Here is an 18,282-nt window from a genome sequence, read left to right as displayed (position 1 = left end):
AACTTTTAATGAATTTTGCAGATTGTCTCAATGGAGTTTAATAAACTCAGCCATCTGCTCCTTGCTATCTAAAATATAACAAGACACCGGAGTAAACTCTCTACTATCTCACACTTCTGTTTAATCAGTTTTCTGTTTGACGTTTATTCAGCTGTGTGAAACCTGTGACTCTGATCTCAGCCAAACCGATTTACTCAGGAACAAATAAAACACTGAAAAAGCCAAACAATAACATTTTTAAGTTATCTAAGTGACTTATATATCATGTTTAACCTGAGTAGCGAAAGACCGCAGGGGGTTTGAAAACGACTTACCGGGAGTCCGCTGTTCTCACCGGCTCTAGTGAGCCTTGAACCCCGGCTAGCTATCCTAACATATGTCTCCGTATGTCTCTGTACTTTTACAAATATGTGACCGAATCGAACAGATATTTGAACTTTACACAGCTACATTATTTCCTGAAAACATGTTAAAAGTTTATTTTGTGACCTAGAAAGAGTAATAAAAGTAATATTAAAACTAAGTAGCTACCGCCATTGTTGGAAACTGGAATTGGCTGAGCTGTGCTATGAATTCTGGGATAGGTTTGGTCATACGCCCGACCCATCCTTCAAATCAGGGAAAAAGTAGGATGCGTTTGTCGGCTGCATTTGCAGAAGTCTTCGAATTTGGACAGGCTTCGTCACGTCGCTGTAACATAATTGGCCTTCAAATGCTGCCTCCGAAAGATGCGGTTCCTGAATTCCTGAAAAAACACAGCTACGATACCGGAGTTGCTTCTTCTTCTTCGGGGTTTGACGGCAGCTGGCATCCTTGTGCAGTCAGTGCTGCCATCTTCTTTTTCAGTCCTCTGAAATCCTACTATTTATTCCTGTGTCTTTCAGGATCTTACAAGGCTTTAAATGAGGCGCCGACTATTAAATTTGTGATTGACGATTTTGATAGTCGACGTAATCGTGACTAGTCGACTAATCATGGCAGCCCTAATAAACATGGTGTTGAAATTCAGTTTAATGAATTCATCAACATGTTCTTTTCAAAGCTGGGAAACACAGGAGTCTATGGGGATTGAATCACTTTTGGAACCAGCCTCAAGTGTCCATGAGATGAAATGCACTTTTTGGTACATTTGAGTGTATCTTGTTATTTGTTTCAATTTCAAATAAAAATGTGAGCTAATGCAAATATTACACTAACCCCAACCATGAGCATGCAAGTCAACCACAAAGACTCCCTTTGTGAGACACACTAGAAACAGAAATAGAACATTTGAGCCCTTTCAAGGGCTTCAGCTCTCATGTTATTCATCATTTTAGTTTGTTAACCTCCAATGCGTGGCGTATTTTGTAATTTATCTGCAGCTCATGGGTACTGCTGCCTGAGTGAGGATTTCCTGCTTAAATATTTTACAATTGAATAAAATGGATAGCATGCAGTCATAGTTCAGCAGTTCTTTATTACAGTGGGATGACCTCTTTTTTTTGCCAGCAGGGATATGAAAAAATGATAAAGGCCAATGGATCTATTATAACCACAATCACTGAGGCTCTGCAGAGCAGAGAGCATCCATATCTTAAATATAGGCCTGAGCTTCTCAAAGCTGCACTGCATTCATTAATTTTTGATGTGAACTTACATAAGAGACAAAGTGAGCGCTGCAGGGACTGGCTTACAGGCAGGGACTCCGCCTGCAGAGGGGTTTCCACATTTCACTAAATCTTAAAACCACGTCCATACAAGTGTAACGGACGGTGTTTTTGGATGCAACAGGCATAGATGATACTGACTGCTAGATGAGCATGAATCTCCACAGGTTGTGAGGTGGATGGTGTCATGACAGTGACAGTATAAACATGTCCACTCTTGAAGATGTTGCTATACTTTTTTTTTTTTAACAATAGACTGATGCCTTTATACGTCTCCTTGTAACAGCAAAACAGCAATATGTAAATTATTGCATTTTCTTAATTTATGTGCAGTAAGGTACTTTAATGTGATAGAAGGATTTCCTGTATCAAAAATTAGAAAAATGACAATGATAATATCCCAGAGTTGATGTCTTTAGATTGATAGTTGTTTTGGAAGCAACCAATTGTCATTATATAAAACATACATATATATATGATAATGGATTTTACCCATAAAAGAGCCTTTCTTTTGAAGAACAGATCATCACAAACTTCGTACCAGTGTCAATGGTAAAAAGTTTAAATTAAATTTCACAATAAAAAGTCTAAACACTATAAAATGTCAGACAAGAAAATAAAAGCTCCAAGATAAAAACAACCTGAAAGCAATAAAAGAGTGGGTTTGTTCAAATCATTTCCAAACAGAGTCAAAAGATGAGATGAGATATATATTTGTATTATTTTAATACTTGAAAGGAAGCTGAAAGGAAACGAAGCTCCGATAAGAAAATGTAATAAAAAAGGAAATACATTTTTAAAAAGTATTTTCAGCACAAACAGCAACTTTAACATACGGAAGAATGAACACCCAGCGGTTCAAGGGAGGAAGCGGTTTTGCCTCGGGGTGACTCAGATCACATCGATCTGTAAATCAAGTCCCAGATGGTTTAGACTCCATCTGGGGTCTGAAGGTCTGACTCAGTGAGATCACAACAACACACTTGTTTGCAGTCTCATTGTCAGTGTAGCAGGTCAGCCTGAGATGTCAACACTTGCAACGAAAAAGGCATATGGATAAAAACCAGCACGAATGTCTCGATGTACATCTGCGTCACGCCTCTTGTTTTAATGCCCACAGCAGCCAAGGAACAGCTTGCATTTAAGCAGGGGCGTGAAGTAAGAGCCACAATTGTTTTTCGCTTTTACTGCAAAAATGGCTGCTAAGCCAGTGTCTACAGACTGAAAACAGAATCAGATGAGACTGCAACAAACAGACGCTTCATATGCAGTGCTGCAATTTAATAAGTAAAAACAGTGCATGTAGAATCTTAGGGCGAGGGCTTTTTATCGAGTCGCCATTTTGAAAGCAGAGCTGAATACACACAGTGAGACAGCATGTACCACACAACAACATGTATGGCAGTTTTACTTGGTACTTCAACAACTACACGGACGCAGAATGAAGCACCAGCTCCTCTTTTCCGTCCACTTGGTGGAGAAGCTACCAAATGGAACAAAAATAAAAACACACGTGCTAGAGCCGCTCTTCCATACAGAACGGACATTGGTTAAAATTAATATAAATATATATCCGGCCACTATACAAGTCACACTTCTTTACATTTACTGTCTGATATTCAATATCTAACCTCAAACAAACATTAATTGAATGATGAAACCTTCAGCCTGCCCCTGAACTGTTAATGTTAATAACAATTTAATATTTCACAACAAAGATACCAGCTATGTGCTGCATGTGGTGCTGTTAAATCGTCTTCTTAAGAACTGTTCTGGAAGCAGCAATTAAACTCTGCTGCAGACACGTATGAGTAGGCAGTGCTGTTATACTTCTTAGAAGTCTGACTAGTTGCTACATTGTAATGTGAAGTCTCCGGTTCTGAGCTGCCATCTGACTGGACATTTATGCTTCAGTGGGGAATCTATGGGGAATCTAGCTAAGTTGTAACCGCAAACTGTGGCGTCGACACAGCTCACAACTCACAGCCTGTATATAATCCAGCTACTCTTACACTGCAGTTTTTCATTTTAAGAATACCCTTCATCAATTTAAATATAAGGAGTAATAATTTTTAAAAAAATCTAAATTCACGGAGGGAGATTGCTGAAACTATCAAAATGGATACAAGGGAATATACCAGCATTGCAGCATTTTATTTGTTTCTATTAGCTGGTACCCCACATAAAGCATAGGGACACAACCACACGGTAATTAACACAATGCACCTCGCATGAGAAATGTTGACAGCAACGGCGGCCACTTAAATCGGTTACATTTTAGGCTCTACAAGTAAATCACTGCAGAAGTTTAAATCAGGCCTGATTATAAAATTTATATCCTTCTGACTCAACCAGAGCCAAGCAGACTCACAGACATGGAATCTATAACATGCTTTTAACTGACTGACACGACCGGAAAGTATCTGCGTGGCAGCCATAAAAAAAACTGGTTAAATTCTTTGAATACCTAAACTGCTTTTTTTTTTTATTACCACTTTTAGCAAAGAATATGCCTGCGAACAATCCGTAAACAGCGTTGTCAATGTTATGTTCATGGTGTTGTTCAATAAATATTAGTGTGTTTTTGTATAAGCTAGGATGTATTTTGAACCTTCACTGACCAGCCATGTTAAACCCACCTGCAAATCCTGTGTATTCTGAAGCTAAATCTTGTAAATCTTGTGTGCATTGTGGTTCCCATTTCCCAAGTCCTTAATCTCTCTCTCGCATTGATGGAAAACGGCATCAAGGTCAAGGAAAAGTGATTAGACAAAGACACGGGGTTACTTTTTGGACTTTTTGACCACAGCCTTGGTTAATTCTTCTTAGACTAAAGGAGCTAGAGCCTCATGCAGGCCGTTCAAATGACAGACGCACTGAGTCAGCATCCGTCGTCTCTCATGGTCATCGGGACGACGGCAGCAGCTTTAGACAGATACAGAACACTCGACTGTCTGCAGGTAGGCGTGACCGTGTGTCTTCAGTGGGGACGAGGTCGAGGTTGGTGAGATAATAATGATCAGTATAAGAGCTGGAATTTACAACGTACTTTATTTTTAGACATTTTTATTAACATCACTTCAACTGTATGTAATATAGCTACTTTGTATTGCTTTAGAGCACAACTGGCTCCACCTGTCTGTTACAGAAAGGCAAGAGATATACACCCCCTGCTGCAGTGGCACCCATTACATGGCTCTGTAATACACCGTTATAACCAAGAAATCTATTCAGGAGATAATTTAAATAAGGCTGGGCAACAAAGATCCTAATTTTGAATGTGATCTGCTCTTAAAATGCATCACCAAATAAATAGCAGTGCAGTATGAGGCCTGCTCCATTAAGGGAGAAGAAAAACAATCATAATTACTAGGGGTGCAACGATACACAAAATTCACGGTTCGGTTCGGTTCGATACTTTGGTGTCACGGCTCGATATTTTTTCGATACAAAAAAAAATGTTCATTCCTTTTTAATTTATCATTTATTAAAATTATAAATATATATTTTAACTCAAAAGTACAGTTTTTAAATTTAATGTTGCTGAAACAACAAAGTAATAAAATAATAAATCTATCTGATCGAGGAATCACTCATCTTTGGAAAAGAGAGTTTATTACAGAGAAATTGCTCTTTCCAAAATAAAAGCTGTACTATACGCTTCTTCTGGGCTATATTCTCAGCAGCATATTAAACATATCAGGTCCCCATACGGAGAATCATGTGCTAACGGCTGTCTAAATGACTCGGGTAAAGTTTGTAGCATGCGTGCTTGTTGTTTTTGTCTGCTTCCACTTGTCTTTGCACTAGGATGATGTTGGCGTAAATGTGCAGTCATATTCGTTGTGTTCCCACTAGTGCTGTCAGCGTAAATCTCGTTGAAATGACATTAACGCCATAATGCAGCAAATCTCTGTTAACAAGTTACCACGGATCGCCCCGTGCTTGGGGCTGGACGGCGTCAACAAGCTAACTGCGCTAACGTACTAGTTCCCACAAATTGAGCATTGCGTGGCACATCCGACATACTGTTTTTCTTTTGTCCATGACGCGCTTACCATCAGGGTCATGCTTCACATGAAAACCAAGATAGTTCCAAACGCCAGATCTGAATGAGGGTGGAGGTGGTTCAATTTCGGGTAGCGTTGAGGTAGTTGCCATGTTGCAACGAGCTTAGCTTCTTCCACTAGCTTGCGCTCAGTGGATCTGCACTCGACAGTGCAGCCTAGGCGGAGTAGTCGAACGCAGATCCACTGAGCACTCAACACAGACAGCATCGTCAGAAGAAAGGTTGATTAAATAAATAAAAAATGTTGTATTGTTTGATACATATACGTACCGAACCGAAAGCACTGTATCGAACGGTTCAATATCGATACGAGTATCGTTGCACCCCTAATAATTACTCTGGTAATTAATGAGATGATGGTTATTTAAAAATAATTATGCTTAGACTTTGAAAAAACTGTACATATTTTTTCTACTTCTTCTTTTAAAATTGGATTTTAATTATAACTTCATTTGTTTTATATAGATTATCTTGTTTTAATAATCACTGCAAGCCACAACTGTAGCTGAAATTAAAATTAGACGAATGCCTTTATTTTACATGAACTTAGCAAAAGCCTGAACAGCTGTGACATTACTAAGATGACACTCAGTTTGTAAAACAGAAGAAAGCATGATGGAGGAAAAAGGTTTCAAAGACGCAAAGAAATGGATGGATTTTAATTCTGCCTCAAAAACATCACCCTGTTGGATTTTTCTGTATGTCAGTATGGATAGTAAGCATGTCTAGGCTGCATATATTTAAGTCTTACTTAGCAAAATGCATGCTCTATGTGTTTTCCTGTTATTTTATTTTTTATGTCAAATGAAATTGTTGAAACATATTTTTCTCACAGGCTTGGTGAGTTTTCTGTGGCGGAAGGACAAAATACTTTATACGCAGGAAAAACCCAGCAAGTGGTATCTGATGTATGCTGATAATGAAATAATGTAATGTACAATAGAAAAAAGGTCAAATATAAAAACCTTTTGACTGGGGTGAGATGCTGCATCAGCTAATTCAATAGAAATCTCTTTTCTTGAGCAGAGTTTTTGGTCATTAAAAACTTTTCCACTATAAATAACTGTTCCTGCACCCAAGTCCATAGGTTTGCCTTCTTGTGGTTCCCAATTCCCAGGAGAAGAGTGGGAGTTTGGTGTTATGTGGATTGAGTGGTGGTCAGCCTAACGGTGCAATCTTCAGGTACAAAAAGTGAAGACAGATCATTTTATTTTCTTGGCCAGTCCTGCAGGTAAGATCTGTGTGTGGGAAGCACTAAAGTACAACCATGACACGTCCATATCATCAGATACTGAAATCATAGTCAGAACAGTTTCAGCCAAGTACTTTACAACCAATCTGCCACTACAATAAAGGCAACAGTCCAATTTACACATAAAACTGCCACTGGACTTACCAGAACAGGTTGCCTGTCTCTCACATACCTGACACATTCTAAAATTATCGTAAAATTATGAAAACGAGGTTCATTTGTTTCCCAATTAACTGATGAGTATAGATAATGTGAGAAAACAGTGAAAATGTCCATCACAGTTTAATCACAGCCTGGGGTGATTTGTCTAGCCTGCAGCTTGACACCCAAAGCAGTTTAGAGTGATATAAGCGATCAATCAACTAATCTGTTCAGTTCTAGTTCGATCAGATGTAGGCCACCTTGCCTGAAACAGCGCCTATTTAACCTCATAATTTAGTTATCCAAAAATACAGCATTAACCTTCAGCGGCAAAAATCAGTGATGCTGCTGTTAAGGTTTAGCAACAAATAACATCAAGATGCACCAACATAGGTGTGGCAGGACCACTTCATTTGAACCACTTAATGAGAAATCTAAATAATCCTGTAAACTGTACGAGATTGTCTAATACGACCATTGTTATACATGGAAATAGCATTGATCTATCCACTGAAGACATTCAATGAACATGTTTTGTTAGTTTAGTCACCTAATTCACTGACTTGCAACTAATTTGATTACCAAATGACTGTAAAAAGGTACCCGCATAACATCTATTCCATAGACACAGAGTAGTGTTACCAGATGGCCATTTTTAAAAATATCATCATTACTTTTAAGACACTTATGTATAACCAGGCGTGAATCCTGTCTCATCTGTTGTATGGTGAATTGAAGGGGTCCTTGTAGACCCTATGATGTGAACACAGGGGTGTCCTTAGGAGTTTTTCCTGGTGTTCTTATGCTCATCTTGAATTATAACATTTTTTGTCACATTTTCTTCTACTCAATTAAGATTAATATAAAACAATATTTTCATCAACTTCCCAAAACATTTTGACATTGAATAACCACTGGCTGTCCATCTTTTCTTGATGTCTAGTCTTGAAAACACGCCATAAATTCAACTCAAACTCTTGACCTCTCTCTTGACCATTCATCCATTTTCTTCTGCTTATCCAATTCAGGGATGCGGGGAGGGCTAGAGTCCATCACAAGAAGGGCAAGAAGATGGGTACTTCCTGGACCCTGCCTCCAGGCTGACACTGAGACAGACAACTATTCATGCTACCATTCATTTAACACCTACAAACAATTTAGAATCGCCAGTTAAATTACATGCATGGGTTTAGGTTAACTGTGGGTTAGCTTAGCTTTTTGACCATGTTTGGTGGGTTTCCAAACAGGGATGTCCAGATGATGTTGATAAGATAACACGCAAGAGATGGCAAAATTTTGTCTTCAACTTTCATTCTGGAACCACATATCAACCGAGACACCAACATAAAACAGTGGTTCAACATAAACTTTTCTAACATCTAACAAAGACACCCAGGCGAGAAAAAGTAAGTCTCCAACATTGGCACAACCTTTATTTTGGAGCCATACTTGATCCAAGGCTAGATGTTGACTAGAAAAGACAGCCAGTAGGCAGTTTGGCAGTGTCAAAAGGTCAGGAGTTTCCCTCATAGTATTTTTTTTTTTTTAAATTCTTTATGTTGTTGTAGTCCATAAATAAAAGATAATATACAATAGTTCCTTATCAGAGACTTCATTTGTTAGAAAGTCCAACCAGAACATCTAGGTGATAAGGAGGTATGTCCAACAGACGACCCTTGCTCAACTGTCATTTTCAAAACCTTGTTTAAACAAAAGCGAGACCTTGGAAAAGAGGCTTAATGCATTTGCCTGACAAGAAAATGATCCCTTCTCTAGCCCTAGGGGGGAGACACAAAACCTTTCAAGGTTGCCAGGAAGAGCATCTGGTGTCAAAATATGCCAAACCAAATAGGCAGTGCTACCTGCTGGGCTTGTGAATGGAAGACTAGTTAAAATCTTTAACCAGACTTGAGAGACAACGGTTATTCAAATTTGAAATGTTTGCTTGGTGTTATCATAATGGTTGGAAGCCACATAATCATATTTCAATCCAAACTTCGATAAACTGTACAGACTTCGGTGGAATACAAAAAAAATAGCCATTTTCCCTTTAGAATCAAGCAAACAGCAAAGTCATTGCTGCCATACCTATAATTCAACCCTTTTCAACAAAGAGTCTTCAAAGTTTCCCTTTCTACTAATTTCATTTTGCAAAAAGCCTCTATGTTCCGTTAATTTGCAGCAGCAGAAATCAGAAGGAGCAATGCCCTCTTTTGGAGGTCACAAGCTGAGGAGGAGTCACCTCATGAGCCAAGATGCGGGATCCCCCCTCCTTTCTAACGCAATAAGGCAGGACACACCCAGCTACAGAGGGGAGGAGGAGGAGAAGGTGGAGATGGATGAAATGAGAAGAGAGGAAAAAGAAGCAGAACTGCTGCTGCTCCTCCTCATCCGCCCATCTTAGCCGATGACGTAAGGACGGTCCTTCGTTAATTAAAATAAAGCGCAGTCGGTAACGATTTTTCCACCCTTGTTCAATACCGGCAGCTTTGAAAACGCAGAAGTAGTATTTACAGTGCGAGTGCTAAATATGGGGGAACCACTCCAACAAGCTTAACAAGCTCATCCTGAAGGCGCCACATTTGTGTCAACAGTGTGAGGACACCACACTGATACAGAAATATACACAATTAATATCACAACAGGGACAAACAACCGCAGCAACCAACGCTCGCTGCTCAGAGAGCTGTTTTTAACCAACTTACCACAGGTCCTGTGTTTTTTCTGATGGTAAAAGGCGCCTTTTCCGGTTACCACTGGAAATATCACTCGGAAAGCAACACACTCAAGCCAGAGACTGTTAACAAATTGTTTCCAGGCGCCCGGAGACATCCGCGGGCGGTCTGATTCCTGCCTCGCAGCCAATGCACCATCAGATACGTGCCTCGCTGTCGCCCGGGGAGACCTGGCACCAGAGCGCCATTAAGAATCTGCTCTTTTTGATCTACATCTCCTTGTTGGTTTGTGAAAACGCAATTTTGTAGCCATTAATAAAAATTTACGGACCTTTTAGAAACAACCCTTCAATTCGGCATACCCCAATGACACGTAAAAATGTAATATTCAGAATAAAATAACAACTTTTACCAGCAGGCTCCTTAGTTTGGCAGGCGGCAAACTAACTAGCAGTGCGTATCCAGTTCAAAAGTTGTTTTTTTCACCAAAAGTGAGTCATCGTCTGTTAATTTTACAGGTGTCTGATTAGAAACCATTGCACAATATCACAGTGTATGCTTTATGGGTATTTTAGTTTGTCGAAAAGCGTTTTAAGTTGGATTTTAAAGTCCGCATTATGAATGAAGACCCGACAGCGTTGACTGCAGAGAGGGAACGGCACGTATCGGGGCTGTAACCTAGCTAACAGCCGGGACGTTTGGCGAGGTGAAAGAGACAGAAACCGTACCTCGGGATTTCTGAGAGACACTGTTGCTATTAGGGAGGAAAATACGCCAAGATGCGTGTTACAGTGCGTCGGACTGGGATAGTTGTGCGTTCACACCTGTGGAAAATCCCAAAAATCTGCCTGTAGTCGCTAATAAGTGGGAGTCAAGGTAAAGAAACGGCAGTTATGAACGTTACCCGGATGCTGAGCAGTGCGGACAACTGGGGGGTGGGGGGGGGGGGAGAATACGACAGACTCCTTAAAACACAGCAAAATGTCACTTTCACGGTCTCCGACAGACTAAGCGAGCCTTTCTTGCATTTCAGCCACAAGTGAATTGAAAGATTGCGCAGACTCGTGGTGAGTTAAGTTTAATTAAAAAACAAAAAACACTGAGAATAGACGTTACCTTCACTCCGTGGATCTTCGTCCAAATCACGTCCTGTGGCTGAGTCGGAACGGTTGGGAAGCGTCTTTAGTTTAGAGGGGTTTGTCCATTTCCCAGCAGAGCTCCAACTTGAAAACTGCAGTGGCGAAAAAAATGACTGACAGGCCGGGTGGTGGTTGGTGGATAAAACCTTGAACCGTTCCTGACGTTTAAACCGTTTTTAAATACATCAGTAGGGGCACCAGCTCTGTTCCTGCAGTGGTGGCGGCAGCCCCGAGCAAGGAAAACAAACCAGATCCAGATTCAGTCAGAAACGAATCCTTTAAAAGGAGAAGATAAACTCACCCTCTCTCCCTCTCTTTTTTTCTCGCTCACTCACTCTCTCCCTCTCCTGGAATAAAAGCAGAGGAGGGAAAAGGCTCTGTTAACAAAGAGCAGATCCGGAAAATGAGGACTGGTGGTGTGTTTGTGTTGCTTAGCGGTGGGTGGAACTGGAGGGGGGGTTCCAGCACACTCAACCAGACCAGAGGAAACACCAAAAGTCCGGATCAGATCTTTTCCTGCCAAGCTGGGAAACTGAAAGAGAAGGAGGTGAGCTTGTGGTGGCGAGCAGGGGGGAGGGACCAGACCGGGATTGCCCTGTTTTTAAGGTGGATCTATGAATTAATTAGGTAACGAGGCAGAAACAGAGCCCTGCTCTCGAGAACAGCCCCGGGCCACAGATGCAGTCTGGAAACTCAAGGGGGGGGATCCAGATCTGGATCCATCCCGGAGCGAAGTATGGAGTCTCTTTTCAGCCAAACAAATCAAAGCATAAGACCTTGACTAATTTGTTATTATATACTATCATTATTTTGATTTTTTTAAAAATATCATAGATTTGACAACGACAATACTTTTGTAGCCAGTTATCTTAACCCAAACGTTTTAGTACGTTTAGAAAAACTGTTGTCAGACTAATTTTGAGATAAAGTTTTAAAGATTAAAGCCATAGTTACTTCACGTTTTCAGAAAACCCTGCCCTGATTCAAGAAAAAGTCCAATTTTTACCAAAAAGTCCATTTTGCTAATATATATATATATATATATAATAGCTACTAAACAGTAATAATTTGAATAAAAAAATAATAAAGCCAAAATATGAATTTCTTTTCTTTTTTTAGAAGAAGTATAGTTTGAGGCAAAAGCCACGATAAAAGTCATATTAAATAATCACTATACTGGTGTGCATTTGAAGCCATCATATCAATTCCAAAATAATTCAAGACTAAAGTTTCAGGATAAAAATCAGAATATTTTTAAGTTTCCTCTTTTTTTGTATTTGCTTATTTTGTCACAAAGGTTGGGGGAAATTAATGGAAAACACCAGTTGTAATGTAAAACTTTTTTTTATTTTTTTGAAAATTCTAGATTAAATCTGAGATCTTATTATTAATTAATAAAATTGTAATATTTTTACTTTAAAAAGTGTTTTAAAGGTAAAGTACAATTCAAAGATGAAAATCATATTTTTTCATATAAAATTATAAAAGTGATTGATATAATCTGATAAAATTTATTTTAACATTTACCCATTATGCCCACCAACTGACTGGCAGCCTGTCCAGAGTGTATCCAGCCTCTTCCTCAGTGACAGCTGGGATAGGCTCCAGCCCTCCCGTGATGTTAAACTGGATGTTTTCTGTATTTTCTTTAGCTAGGCATTGAATGGTATTTGCCATTTACCATTTATGGAAATATTTAAAAACTTATTTAAGTGTTTCTTCTTCAGTCACCTTTTCCACATTGCATTTAATCATTATTTATTATTAATCTCTGGCTATCTTCCACAGCTAGTCTTTATCCTGTCTATCCTGTCACTCTCGATCAGTGTTTCCCAACCTTTTGGAGCCATTTCACGTTAGAAAAATCACACGGCACACCACCAAACAAAAATGTCACAAAAAGCATATTGATAATTTTTCCCCATGCACCAGGTAAAGCAAAATTGGCTCGGTTTGTCCACAACAGAAATGGGCAGTAGCGCATTACAAGTAACACATTACTGTAATCCGATTACTTTTTTCAAGTAATGCGTAATGTAAGGGATTACTATTGCAAAAAAAGACATTAGATTACTTTTACTTTCCTGTAAGCACGCTGTGTTACTGCGTTACTAAACTGTCATGATTTTGTTTGTGAGAGTGTCTCATGACAATGACGTTAAAAAAAATTAAAATATTAAAACTAATAAAACAATTTTTAGAAAAAGGCTTTCCATTTGATTCAATTTTGTATGATGGATTATGCATAAAAAATAGAATTGGGCTGAAAGGTCTGTTGCTTTTTTATGTATTCAGGTTGTGTATCATGTTTTTGAAAAGTAACTAATTACGTTTGAAAATAAGTAAACAGTAAAGTAACGTGATAAATTTTTTCAATAAAGGAAAAACATTAGTAACTAATTACTTTTTTCAAGTAACTTGACCAACACTGGTCCACAATATATATTTATCACAGCACACCTGATCATTTCACACACAGTGGTTGGGAAGCACTGCATTAGATGACTGCTCTGAGCCTTGTTCTTCTGGAGGTTTCTTCCTGTTTTTTTTTCCTGTTAAAAGGGAGTTTTTCCTTTCCACTCTCACCAAAACACTTGCTCATAGGAGATGATCTGATTGTTGAGGTTTTCTGTTTTCTCTTTATTATTATTGTAGGGTTTTAACTTGTAACGTGTAAAGGACTTTCTTGAGGAAACTGTTATTGTGATTTGGTACTATATAAATAAAACTGAAGTGAATTGAACCACAGTTATCAGATTACATCATATTGTGTCCATCTGTTGGACACACCCAAGAGTCTAAACAACTCCACCCTTGTAACCATGATCTAACCACTGTGCTGAAGACAAAGAAGATCCATGAGAAAATACTTTAAAACTTTTCTCAGGACATTTATTTTAACATCAATTAAGTTTCATAACTTTTTCACCCTGACAAGAATAAGCAGAAGAGAATAGATAGATAAAAGTGTTACATTAAGTTCCTGAGTTTTGTTGCCTTGAAGTAAATACAAACAATAAGAAAGTGGATGCTGCAACACATTAGCAACCTGTCCATCTCTCAACCCATGACTGTGATAGCCCTCCTGTGACCTTGAACTGGACAAGTGGGTAGATGGATGGTACTTTTTATTATTATGAATATTTTTTTAAGTAAAATTAAAGATTAAAACATGACAAAGATACCTCCTTGGTGAGGTGTTTTGGGTATGACCATCTTGGAAGAGGGAGGTCTGGACATCTGCCCCTGAGACCCAGACCCAGACATAGTACAGGTACAAGATGAATTGGTGAATAAAATAAAAATTTATGGAGAAAAGTTAGAAAAAGCCAATATTATTGAGTAGTAGTTATATTTTTTTCCTCAGATTTATTTGGGAACTTCCAAGAGGAGTCTTGACCCTCTGGTTGGGCACTTCTTTTGATTTATGTTCAGTTAAAAGACATTAAATTGAATCTGTCTTGAATTTAATTGAATCTCCAACAATCAACAAAGGGTCTGCTTGAAATAGCAGTCTACTGAATTGTTCTTGTGTCATCTATTCCTTTATTATGGGGGTTTGGTTGGGTTTCCTTCTCTTTGTTGTGTTTAGTTCTGGGTAAAATCTATTCAAGTTCTTCCCTGAAAATGATTTATTTAAGCCTCCAAGCTCCTGTGCACATCTGTTTAATATGGAGATATGAAAAAAACAGAGACCACATCATTATAAATCAGAGGTGGAGGTGGATGTTGATGAGATGGTGATTTATTTATTTATTTTACTCGTGCAAATGCAGAACTTGAACAAAGATTCTGAAAAGAAATTTCTCTCTGACTGCCAACTGGCCACTCAATCAGCTCTTCCTCCTACGCTATGCTAATGACAGAGAGGCAGAGAGGTGGTTAAAGCTGCCATTTAACAGCACATTACACTGCCTCACTTTAGATAAAAAAAACTGACTGCAGATGAAAGAGAGCTGCAGAAATGTTCAAAGTCCTCATCAGTCGATATCTCATCCTTACTGTGTGCATTTGTGAGACGTTGGTTTTATTAGTCTCAATTTACACTTGAAACACCGTATAACCTTTGCACTACACTGTTTCCTTCCAGTTATTGTTGGAGATGTCAATATAATGTATTTTAAAACTGAGCAAATAAGTTGTACATTCAAGTAAGCATTTTTCAAATAGCATATTTACAAGGAAACTGTTTTTTTCTTTTTTTTATTTGAATTTTTGAATTTGTCTGACTTATATTTTGTATTGTTTTATGTTCCACCTTCAAGGCAAAAGATCATTGCAAGTTGTTAGTCTCTTTGTCAGCAAGATTATATGAATGACTACCAAGCAGATATTTCATCAAACTTGGTGTAGAGGGGATAAAGGAGCATTTTGGTGCAGATCCAGATGAGTTTCTTTTAAATATTTGAATAAAAATGGATTCCATTGGTTAACAGAACATTTAACATTATGTGCATATTTAAACCATCCATCCATCCAGTTCTTTTACCATTAAATCTTAATAACATAAATTCACAAACATTTAACTTAGAGGACCCACTTTGTTTTAATTCCAGTGGTTAGGGGGTCAAGACTACAAGGGTGGGGTTATAAAGACTTTTGGGTGGGTGTGTCTAATTGACAGGATATGATATAATGTGATTGTTAGTATAGTCAGGAAAAGCACATTGTAAAAAATGGAAAACAGCCTGGTTTTGTTTTTTCCAAGAAGTTTATGAGCATACCATTTAGTAATATTTGACTTCAATAATCTGTGGAAAAATATAGGAAGACATCTAATAATATTATGACATTATGTATTCATTCTAACATAAATAATAAGCTTATTATGTCAATTAGTAATTAGGCATTGATCTTGAATGTTGATTTGGTGGTCTGTAGAAACAAGCTGTAAACTAACACATGCCACATCTTACAGTTTCAGAGATTTCTTTGTGTTTCATGTCAACAAGAATTGAAAAGGCCATTTGCAGCGTTGGTATAACAGGCGTCCAGACTGGAAGCGACTAGCAGCAACTAGTGTCATCTGGCTGACCACAGACAGATGAATGAACTGCTGGTGAGCAGTAGCTATTACAGAGTCTGTTTGAGGCTCAAAAATTCACAAGGAGTCCTCCAACCAGATTCATCACCATTATGTTAAAAATATTATAATGAATTAATAATAATACCAGTTTAATATTTCTTTTATGTTGGCTGAAGTAAAATGACATATAACATGGCATATCATTTTACAAGGATTCTTTAGAGTGCAATGCATGTACAGTATAATAAAAAAGTAAAAGCAAAATTCTGAACTTAACATTATCAGCATTTGGAGGGGGTCACCTTATCCTTCTATTCTGGTGTTGATGCCAGAAACGATTTGGGGAAAAGATAGCGTGATATAGTATAAGACACTCAAAACAGTTAATAGCATCACATTACAAAGCTTTAACATGGCAGATATGGAATATACAATAAAATGCACACACCACAATGCACATATAGCACAATAATATGCACCAATAATGGATGCCAATGTACTTAGAATGCATATCCAAATTTCTTTATATCAGAATTTTTTATCTTAGCATTAACAGTTTGACAGTTAGCTCAGTCGATCCGCTTTTATCATTTTAGTTTAATAAAGTCCAAAATTACAATACTTTCTCTTATATTATTGTTTATTGGCAGCTGTCATTATTTTTCCCCATCTGTTCATCCATTCATGTTCTTGCACTGATGCAATCCAGTCCATGTTTGTGCTTTGCATCCATACAGTTAATAGATGCTTACTTCATTTGCTAGAATTAGCCAGCACCTTAACACTCCACCCTTTCATCTTTTCAGCATGGCCAAACTAGATAACTGGCAGGAGCATCCACAACAGTTTAGTTTATTTACAACATATGGTGTCCCTCAGATCTCTTAGGATGTTTCAGTAAACTGTCTTTGCACAACCCTGCAAATGTATAAATAAATAAACAAACAACAACAGGGTTGCTCCTGGTCACTCCCCTGAGCTGATCTGCCACCACCTGGATGGGGGCGGGAATTCTGGAGGCGTCCCTGTTTTTGGCATGGTCACTCTGGACTCTTTTGCTGAAAAACACTATTTAGGTTTGGGAAGAGAACTTTAATAACCACAGCTGATTCTCAGTACTAAAGTCGAGTCAATTTGTCATAGAAGTTGCTCCATAGTGAAAGCGAAGTGGTTCCAAAGTATAGCAGCAAGGAGCTCTTGATAGGAATAGCACCTACCTCATACCTTTAGAGTTGAGAGCTAAATACATGTGGTTATAGGACTGGAAATCCATCATTTAGTGAATTTCTTTGCTGATTTCTGTTGGTATGGTCTGGATCGTTATGTCACTGCAACAAAACAATGCTATCAGATTATGCTCGACATTTATGTATCAGTGGGCCAATAAAGACCCCCTCCTCTTAAGATACGGTGATGTTGAAGATAGATATTTTCATGCTGCCCAAACTCAGAAGTGTCTTCTTGCTGTAATTACAGTACAAGTTGCTGAGCTTTGTGTCAGGACGCAGAGTTCATGGTGGATGTAGTTGATACAACAGGTCACACCTCAGTTTAGTAAACTCAAAGGGCTTGGAGCAGGTTGTCTTAAAATGTTTTTAAAACTTAAAAAAAAAAAAATGGTGGAGATTTGTATTTAATAAATCTCAATAAGTGATATCAGTGAGTGCAGTGTTTTACTGGAAGTCTAACTGCCACTGATCGTCCTGCTGTTAGCTCTCCATAAATCAAAGCTGGACACTGTTGGTTCAGACTGTTGGAGTGTCATAAAAGGAAAACATACTTGCAAAAGGGGGTAGTATTTTTATTTATTTATTTACTTTTTAAAATGTGGATATGAGTTTTTGCAGTGAACTTCAGACTTCAGATTCTCCCCATAAATTCAAACATTGTCTGCTAATACTGGTGCTCATTACACCTTGTAACATGTCAGTGTTGATGTTAGACCCGACCCCCCAACTATAACTAAAATAGAAATAATGTGCCCTGTCAAGACTTACCTGCTTGATTCATTGCAGTCCTTTACCTCCCCTCTGTACCATACTGTTGTCACAACACACCCGTGATTCTAAGGTCAATATATCCTGCAGTGGCAGGACAGGCGGAAGAAGAACTGAACTTTTAATCTGAAAAAGTCCAGCATCTGTATATACGATAAGTATTAGGCTCTGATTTTTTCGTGTGTTCCATCTATAACGTCAAAAAACAGGTAATCCTGACATTTACTTATCGATTGTAGATAATATTGTTGTAACCTAGCTATGGGTGGGCCACAATCCACTGTACCTCTAGTTCTGTTCCCAAACAAAATACGTGAATCATGAAGAACTCCATACT

At 38.3% G+C, this 18,282-nt stretch overlaps 1 protein-coding gene across 3 annotated transcripts in view; it reads right to left on the bottom strand.

Annotated features, from left to right (window-relative positions):
- LOC102794391 (plasma membrane calcium-transporting ATPase 1-like) overlaps positions 1 to 11,466 on the bottom strand; it is a 127,446-nt gene extending 115,980 nt beyond the window's left edge. For all 3 annotated transcript variants that reach the window (XM_006782957.3, XM_006782959.3, XM_006782958.3), the window contains exon 1: positions 10,900 to 11,466. The gene's annotated coding sequence lies outside the window, so the exon portion shown is untranslated. The remainder of the gene's footprint in view (positions 1 to 10,899) is intronic.
- Between the last annotated feature and the right edge of the window lie 6,816 nt (positions 11,467 to 18,282).

This window comes from Neolamprologus brichardi, chromosome 5 (assembly GCF_056152115.1).
Source record: "Neolamprologus brichardi isolate AB-2024 chromosome 5, ASM5615211v1, whole genome shotgun sequence".
NCBI lineage: Eukaryota > Metazoa > Chordata > Actinopteri > Cichliformes > Cichlidae > Neolamprologus > Neolamprologus brichardi.
This window is presented reverse-complemented; position numbering and strand designations above follow the sequence as displayed.